The following is a 9,159-nucleotide window of genomic DNA, read 5'->3' as shown; positions in this document are numbered from 1 at the left end:
AATTTGCATAGCAGTCTTGCCTATGGTTAATTGCACCTGGATGGTTTCCGATGCATCGTGCGATGCCACCAATCTTGAGGTGTGGGTGTCCTTGATGAATATGGATACCCCTCCTCCTTTCTTGGTATTGTCCGGGTTTTGTGGCGGAACGCATGATATGAGGTAAAACCTGATAGTGCTGGGGTGCTCTCAGGAGCCTTGAACCAGGTTTCTGTCACAGCACAGACATCGATGTTCTCCATACTGAGAAGGGCCTCGAGTGCGTGCATCTTGAGGTTGAGACTTCTGGCATTGAGCAGCATTACCTTTAGTTTTTTCTTTGTTTTGTTCTAGGGTGGTAGGTTTAGAATTTGAGCCTTGCCTAAAAGGCACTATGGGGTGGCAAGAGCCTTTGCCAAAATCCGGAATCCCAGGGTGACAAGTGCAAGCCGTCCCTTGCGGAAGCAGCGTGGCTTATCCAGCATGTCATCCCAGGCAGACAGACATTGGATCCCCTTTGAATGACACCAGAGTTTAAGCCAATTGTTAAAACTGATCATCTTATCTCTGTATTGTGGCATCATTCTTGGTGAAGGTAGGATACTGCTCAAGGTCAGGGTCATACCTGCCTGGGCTACATAATCAGAGAGCTCCTCTATGTCTCTTTTCATGTAGTCCAGGGAGGTACATCTCAGGTCGTTTACACCAGCGTGGACAATGATTGAGTCGTACTTGTACCTGCTGTTGAGAGACCTGAGTGCATGCGTTATGTGGTGGATTCTAGCACCCGACAGGCAGCTTACTGTGACCTTCTCCTTACTCAGTCTGGTGAGCGGGACGTCAGTGTGTCTGACTATGGAGTCACCAATGACTAGTGTGTCTGGCATAGTGTTTGGCCTTAAGGGCTGTGACTGCTTGACACTCTGACTGTGTGGTCTATGTGATGCAGGTGTTGTGTTCTGAGGTGGTAGTTGTTTGGGTGTCTGCTTTGGTGGCCTCTGCTGTTTTGGTAGATTTTTGATCAGAGCCTCCGAGTATGTCTTTGTGTGTTTATGTGTATGATTTGAGGTTGTGATGGTATTATGTGAGACTGGGTCTATAGTGTGTGTGATTAGCTTCTCCTCCTGTCTGGTCTTGCCAGTCCTATGTTGAGAGAGCTCAGCCTCCAGTTTGGCCGTACAGTTGCATCTCTCGCATGTATTTGTGTTTTGTGGGAGGAGGAGAGGGTTGTCTGTGTACATGAGGCAATTGTAACATTGCCTCAATAATCCCAGGTTCACCAGCTGAGCAGGAGAGGATATTAGCAACAGATCCCTCGACATGCTAGAAGAAATAGACAGAAAAACTTAAAAAAAGCTTTTGGGGATGTGGGTGACCGAGAAATGGGGTTTGCTTTTTTTGGGGTACTTTCTATAACAAGAGTGCTGTATCGAGGTGATAAGTACTGTAGGAGCAAGTGCTTAGCTATACGGATAGAGAATAGTCTACTTGGGTGTCAAGTAGAGATAATTTATAGTTGGAGGATACACTAAATAGAACAGTAGTACACTTTGAGGAAGGTAGTTTTAAGGGAAAATTTGAAGAGTGAACTTTAGGTAGCCCTAATAGTTTAAATCTGCTTAACCGGCGCTGCCCTAGTGTGCAACGGTAGCAGCTCCGCGCTAAATCGCGCTAAAGCACGCTAACGCGTGCTTTATAGCAGGGGGCTGGAAAAAACAGGAAATGACCCAAAATGGCCAACAAATTACAAGTTGCTGCTTCTAACCACTCCTCTGAGGACAAACAAGCAGCTCAGTACTCCCCACTCCCACTGGTGAGTAAAGAAACTACCTCTGGCCACACAAGAAAATGGAGGAACACAGAAACCAAATACAAAGCCCAGGGATCAGCAAAATCTGATCACTGGAACAACTAGCAAGTAAAGTTTAGGAAAGGAGAAATATTGTTTTGTTTTTTTTGGTTTTTTTCAGACAGGAAAAATGCAGTAAATGCTTTGTTTTTGACTAAATTGCTATCAAAGGCTGGTACACTTGAGTGTATTAGCCTGTTAGTTACTTTTAAGCAATACTTTAGCCCACAAGTGCAATCAACAATATAAGCTCACAAACACATGAAAATAAGGCAATAAAACAGTAATAAAGGCACAAACAGTAGTCGAAAAGCTTAAAAGATCGAAAAATGCAAAACAAAAAGTTTTAAAAAATAAATGAATAATTTCCACTGCCCATTCCTTAAATTCCTCTCTTTTTAAAAGGTAGGTGGGAAAGTAGCAGTGCCTCATTCATACTTCATTACCCTGCATTTTTGTTTTAGGTTTTATTGGTTCATGATCTGAAATAATTATTGGATGTGTCAGAACTTTCAATTAAATAAAATGCTGCTGTGAAATATAATTTCTATCTATTATAGCCCAGTCAATCTACCTTTGGGAATAGTACGTAAATTCTGTCCAAATGCCTCCTACTGAATTCACATCTTCTATACCAAATATTTTCATATTTTCATGATATTTCCTCACTAGTGCAAATCAAATTCTAGTCTTCACCTATATGTAATATTCCCTGCTGAAAGCTGATTATTTTTCTCAAAATGTGCTTAAGCTCCATAATAGCAGTTTTTGGAGAAATATAAATACATGCTAGCATAATCCTACTACCTTGCCAATAGCCCCAAACTCTAACAAATCTACCATTATGGTCTTTCCCCCTCTTCTATCACTATTGAAGCCCCTCTAGCAAGTAATATAATTACTCCCCTTTTCCTTTGTCCCTAATATTCTGCTGAATATCCATCCTAGAATCCTTTCTTTGTCAAATTCATGTTTATTTCTTGCTAGATGTGTTTCCTGTAGAATTCCTATTTGTTCTCTTTATTTCTTAATATAATTCAATACTCTTTCCTTTTTGTTTATATCTGTGAGGCCATTTATGTTCCAGGATAGTATGAATAGCATTGCCATTAAGATAAAAAGCTATTGTTCCCACCTATTGTACATAACATTTTTTCTGAATGTGTATTTCTAGCTTTTGAGTTATATGCACACATTAATGTTTCACAGGTTGATATTTTATACAGTTGTTTCTTCTCATCTCCATTTGATCCTATGTCATATTATTCAAGACTTTTTTCTTTTTACTGAAGACTCTCAAACAAACAGAAAACTAAATACATTTTCAGGACACACACCCTTCATTAACTAAGAACAAAAACATAAAACTATGTACATCTTCAAAAACTGACGTTTAGCCCTTCAGATAGGAGCAATTGCTCCAAATTGACAGATGCATCCACAGGCATTGCCTAACCTAAAATTAAGGTTTCCCATGGTAAAGCTCATGCTACAGCCTATGTCCCCACTTATACTGATTGAGGTCTGTTTTTTTCTTATATCTGTTCCCCTCCATGATGTGAAAAAAACTGCCTGTATGCTTTCAGAAAACATTGAGTTGTAGCCCTAAGAAAAGTGCACTGCCTTACTTTAAATAAAACTAAATTGTACACTGTTCTATTATATGCATTCAATTATTAATGCTGCTAGGAGGACTTTCGTTTTTATTCACTTCCCATAATTTTATTCACTTCCCATAATTTCAGACTTTATTTTTCACTGAACGTCTTACCATTGCACTTTTACAATTTGCATTTCCCTCAGAAATGAATGGTCAGAACTCTCAAGATTAATTGCTTGTACCTGCAGACAGCTCATCTTCATGTAAAAGTAGTCAGCAATGAATCGTTGTAAATTTCACTCAGAACAGAATATACAACTGTTTTCAGCTGCATTGACTCCAACTGAGCATTTGCTAATGGAAAAAAAAAACAAGCTAATTTTTGTAGATGTAAGACACTTAGTATTTCTTCATGGCTTTTATCATTTTATCTTGTTTTTCAAGTCTACTTGCTTACAAAAACAGTTGTTTGTAATTTAAACCAAGGGCATTAATCTAGACATTCACTCTTGTAAAAATAAGAAAAAATATCTAAATTCTACATACACTATAATTAGTACACTTTTATACCCCCATCCTGCCCTAGCATCCCAAAATCACAGTGTATTAATTAGCATTACATTTGCTTTTGTCCAACCTTTCTTCTCATTATACTGTAAATCCCATATTTCTTACAACTAAAAAAGTACTTATTTATTTAACATCCCCACATTTAAAATTCCCCTGACTACACTACACAAAACTGCTTTACTATATTTAAGTATAACACAAATCATCCAATGGATAAACGATCCACTGTGTAACACAATATTAAGTATTCCAAAAGTAAAGACTGTCACAGTGGAGCGAAGCACGGACACCTCACTCATAGGTAAACAACTCTACAGTGTAAAGACAACTCTTTGATGTAAAAATTTAACAAATAGTTTTAATATGGTTAGCACTTTCACCACTATCTAAGTGGCTTCTTCTGACCATAAACAAATGACAATAAAATGCATTTTAGAAAATACTCACTATTTAAAACATGTCCACAGGTGTTCATAATCATCCCTACATTACCAACTACAGATCCAAATGCTTACAATGAGCGTGATGACGTTTCTACATGATTACGACACATTTTAAAGCAACACAGCATCTTCTAGTTTCCATATACATATACATATATCTATCAACTATGCATTGGTTTAACGCATTCACAACCCATTGCTAAGAAAGAAAAGATTTCTACCTACCAAAAGCAACGGGTCTAATATCATTATATTATCTAGTGAAAGAATGTAAGTAATTAATCCATTCAATGTCCAAACCCAAGGCGACACTTAAGGCACTATTTCAACTATCACGTACATATCAAAATCTGTCATCACTCCCTTATGTGTTATATCTAAAAATATCCATATATATGCAAATGAGTCATCTCATTGCCCTAAGGCAACAAATACAACAACCATTGCATTCACCTATTACCACCATCCAGCATCACTAAAGAATCAAATAATACATCTTTCTCATACATCATACAATCACCATCTTAGTAATACAATTTCATACGGCTTCCATAAATCCCAGCGGACATGGACAACCATCATAGTACTCCACTTATGTGCATGTATAACACCCTTCATTCAATAATGGGTACCACTTACAAATTTTTTTTTATGTTTGCTAATGTTACTTTTGTCATATTTAATTGTCTAAAGGAGTAGATTCCTACTTTAAAGTTAGAAGTAAGGGGAATGATAATACGCTGGTTACATTAGAATGTATAACCAGTTATGGTACGCTTATGGTTATATGAGCAAGTTAATAGCCAGTATTTCGTTTTTGATGATTAAGTAGTAAACATGCTATATGGAGCAGAATGTTAGAGTAACATCAAGTATGCTGTATGTATTATCCTTTAGTGGAAATTTGCTCCTTATTATGTGAATGATTTGTTAGTTGTTTGAAGTATCGTAGTGTTGTTAGGATGTTGTATACAGTACATTTATGATACACCCTATGGGTATGCTTCGTAACTTCTCAGTAGTTGTGATAGGCATATTTGTAAGAGGTAGAGGTATCCATTGGTCCAAATCCAAGGTACTCCTGATTCTTTTAGTCAACTCCTGTTTTTTTTTCTTTCTATTTCTCAAGCATTTTCCTTTGGAACAGTGGAAAAGGTTTCACTTGCAAAGTTTCTGTATGAACTTTGTTGTCACAAGAATGAGAAGCAGTGTCCATTTCTGCTTGCTGGCTCAGTTTTTGTTGGATAAACTTTTTTATTTCCTCCTTAGCCTGTTCTGCATCAAAAAATGTCTTTGATCCCCTAGGTACCATGTTGTCAGATGTGCAAATGAGAGTGGAATCACCTGCATATTATATTGGGGTGGCCTGTTGTGTGGCTGTACAGAAGGCATTGGTGAAAATGTTAAAGAGGAAGGGACCAATGATAGAGAACTGTGGAACACCGGTGGTGACTGGATGGTAAGGCGAGAGTGTGGAGTGCCATTTTACTGACAGACACCTATTGGACAGGTAGCTTTTGAACCACAGAATGGTGGGTTGAGAAAGGCCTAGTGCAGACTTTTTTTAGTAGAGGTTTGCTGTGACAAACTGTGTTGAAGGCTTTAGGTAAGTATAGAAATAAGGAAGAAACTAGTTTGCCATTATCTCTAACTTTATTGACAGTATCTATATATATTAGAAGGGCAGTGTTAGTAGTATGGGAAGAATAGAAGCCACGTTGGGATAGGAGTCCTTCCTACAGGAGATAATTAAGAAATTGTTTTTGAATACATTTTTCAAGATTTTGGCGAGGGGAGATAAGATTGTTGTAAATCTAAAGTTATTAATGTCTGTTGAATTTCCTTCTTTGTGCAGAGGGATAATGTGTGTTTCCAGTGGAAGGGAATTTGGGATTCCTGGACTGACCTATATACAAGGATTGAGACAGGATAGGCAATATTGTCTATTTTTAGGTACTCACTTGGAAGGTCATCAGCTGAAGAAGAGCATTTTGTTCAAGAGTAGTTTTATATTGGATATGGACATGAGTTTGAATGTGAAAGTGGATATGGTGATATGCAGCTGCTGGACAGGGTTGGAATTAGATGTTAAGAAATCCTAGAGATGCTATACTATCTATAAAATAAGAGTTGCACTGTATTGCAGTTTCAAGTGGTGAGTTATTAGGAGAGGGGTTTGGGATGAATTTTAGGCCAAGATGTAGTAGTTCTTTAATGGCTGTCCAAATTTGTTTAGGGTTGTGTTTAGTATTATTCTGAAAGTTATGTTTTTTTGTCTTCATTTATTTGCCTTTTAGTATGATTCTAAAGCATTCTGAAGTTTTCAAGATGTTGTGGTGTTTTACATTTTTGCCATTCTTTCTATACTTTTTCTCTATCTTGCATTAGCATTCTAGTCTTTTTATTACAGTATAGTGTTTTTGTTTTCATTAATTGGAATTTTCGTATGATTGTGAATCATTCTGAAGTTTTCAAGATGTTGAGGTGTTTTATATTTTTGCCGTTCTTTCCATGCTTTTTTTCTACTGCTTTTGGATAGCCAGATTGTATTACTTATTTTTAGTCTCTTCCTTCTAGGAGGTGCAACACTATTTAGGATATTTACAAAAGTTGTATTGAATTTATTTACAGCATCATCTCAGGGGAGGATTTTTAGGAAGTTCTAGTTAATAGATGATAATATAGTAATGCACATTTTGGGGATGAACGTGGAAAGGTTGAATGTTATTTTATAAATATGCTGTTTAACTGGATTTGTGAGATGTCTGGTCATATAGATTGAGAGATGATCACTGGCAGAGTCTGACATTGTACCTTTGGCAGAGAATAATAGGATCCAGTCTAATAGGGAATTTCATGTCTTGCTATAATTTGTGGGCAATTAATTAGTTGTGTGAAATCATTTAACTTCATGCTAGATGTAGGGGAGTTAGAGTTTATGTCCAACCAATTGACATTCACGTCATCTAGTAGTAATTTTTCTTGTGGAATGTTATGGATATCCAATGTAGGATATCTTCTGGTATAGCTATATTGTCACCAGGAGGGCTGTAAAGGACAGTAATACATATTTGTTTATAATTGTTTATTTTGAGGAAAGCAATAAGAAGCTCTGCTGAACAGAATTTTTGGTGTTGGTTTGCTGTAAGGGGTGATGTGGCAGATGCTGGGAAATACTATAGCAATAACCCGCCGTTGGTGTGTGGGATTTAACCACGGTTTGGGTGGTTTGGTCCCGAGGGACCAAACAAAGACAACCGTGGTTAAATCCCGCATTACCCACACCCAGAAGTGGGTTATTGCTATTATACAATGACATTATTTAAGAAAAGAAATAATTACTTTTCTTAAATAATGGCATTGTATAATGCCTCTTTGCTGCCCTTCCGCAGCTGTCTGGTATTCAGCAGTTCTAATGTACTGCATGCCTACGCAGTACATCAGAGTTGTGGGCAAAAGCAACGGAGAACGCAAGATCTCAGTTGCTTTTACTGTTTCGCTATGTTAAATGGGTTTAACATAGTGAGACAGCTTTAAAATAAGCAACGGAGATCTCCGTTACTTATTTTAAAGCTGTCTCGCCATGTTAAACCCATTTAAAATAGCGAGACAGGTTTAAAAGCAACGGAGATCGCAAGATCTCCGTTTTTACACTGTGTCGCTATGTTAAAGGAGTTTAACATAGCAAGACAGCTTTAAAAAGCAACGGAGATCAGCGTTGCTTATTTTAAACCTGTGGCGCTATGTTAAACTCTTTTAACATAGTGAGACAGTGTTTTATACTAACGGAAAAAGTCCAGGCGACTGGACCTTTTTCCGTTAGTATATTGAGGGATTTACAACGGGCACGCTGGTTGGGCTGGCCAATCAGCGTGCACGTTTTAGAGGAAGAACTGTATAATAAAGCAGTACCACCACCTTTCCTCTTTATATGGTCATTACGGATGATATTATAACCAGGAGGTATAACTTCGGAGTAGTTTATGCTGGGTTTAAGCCAAGTTTAAGTTACAGTGAGAACATCAGGCTTATGTTGGGTAATCCTGTCATGTAGTTCAGCAGTTTTATTTCTTATGCTTCTAACATTTATTGCAGCAAAAATTAGATCACCAGGGCTGGGGATTGACTGTTATTGGGTTAGAAAAGTCTGTGGGAGAGAATTATCTTTGTGTTCATTGTGATAGGTGGGGTCAGGATTAGGGTGTATATCTCCTCCTAGAAGGATTTTAGTATATTGGGTAATTATGTATACTAGTTTTTTTGGACAGGATTCTTGAACTTAATTTTGTTTTGATTTGAGCTGAAGTGCAGTTAATTAATCTCTGGAATAAAGATGAGAGACAATATTAAACAGGTCTGGTGCAATGTGTGGAGAGTGTAAGAAGTATGGCTAGGTGGTTGCGGCAGAGCTGGAAAGATGTAAGATATTATTGAGTCATGGTAGGATGAAAGTAGAGATGAAAGTAGAAAGTACAGTAGGAGGAGGAGAAGAATAGAGGAAAAGCTGAAAAGTACCATATTTAAGTACAGTAATCTGTATTTTATAGATGTTTCAGTAATGGGGAAGTAGCAATGAAGAAGGAAACAAGACATTGCAGGGCAATAGGAGATCCATTGATGGTGGATTCCAAAAGCTGGTAAAGGACAGGTAAGAAGAGAAGTATTTTCTTTGAAAGAAGAGAGTTAGGTTGCCCTAGTACCTTCTCTAGAATGTAAGG

Source organism: Protopterus annectens, chromosome 3.part1 (assembly GCF_019279795.1).
Source record: "Protopterus annectens isolate FY-2018-M chromosome 3.part1, PAN1.0, whole genome shotgun sequence".
Lineage (NCBI taxonomy): Eukaryota > Metazoa > Chordata > Ceratodontiformes > Protopteridae > Protopterus > Protopterus annectens.
Note: the sequence above shows the minus strand (reverse complement) of the source record.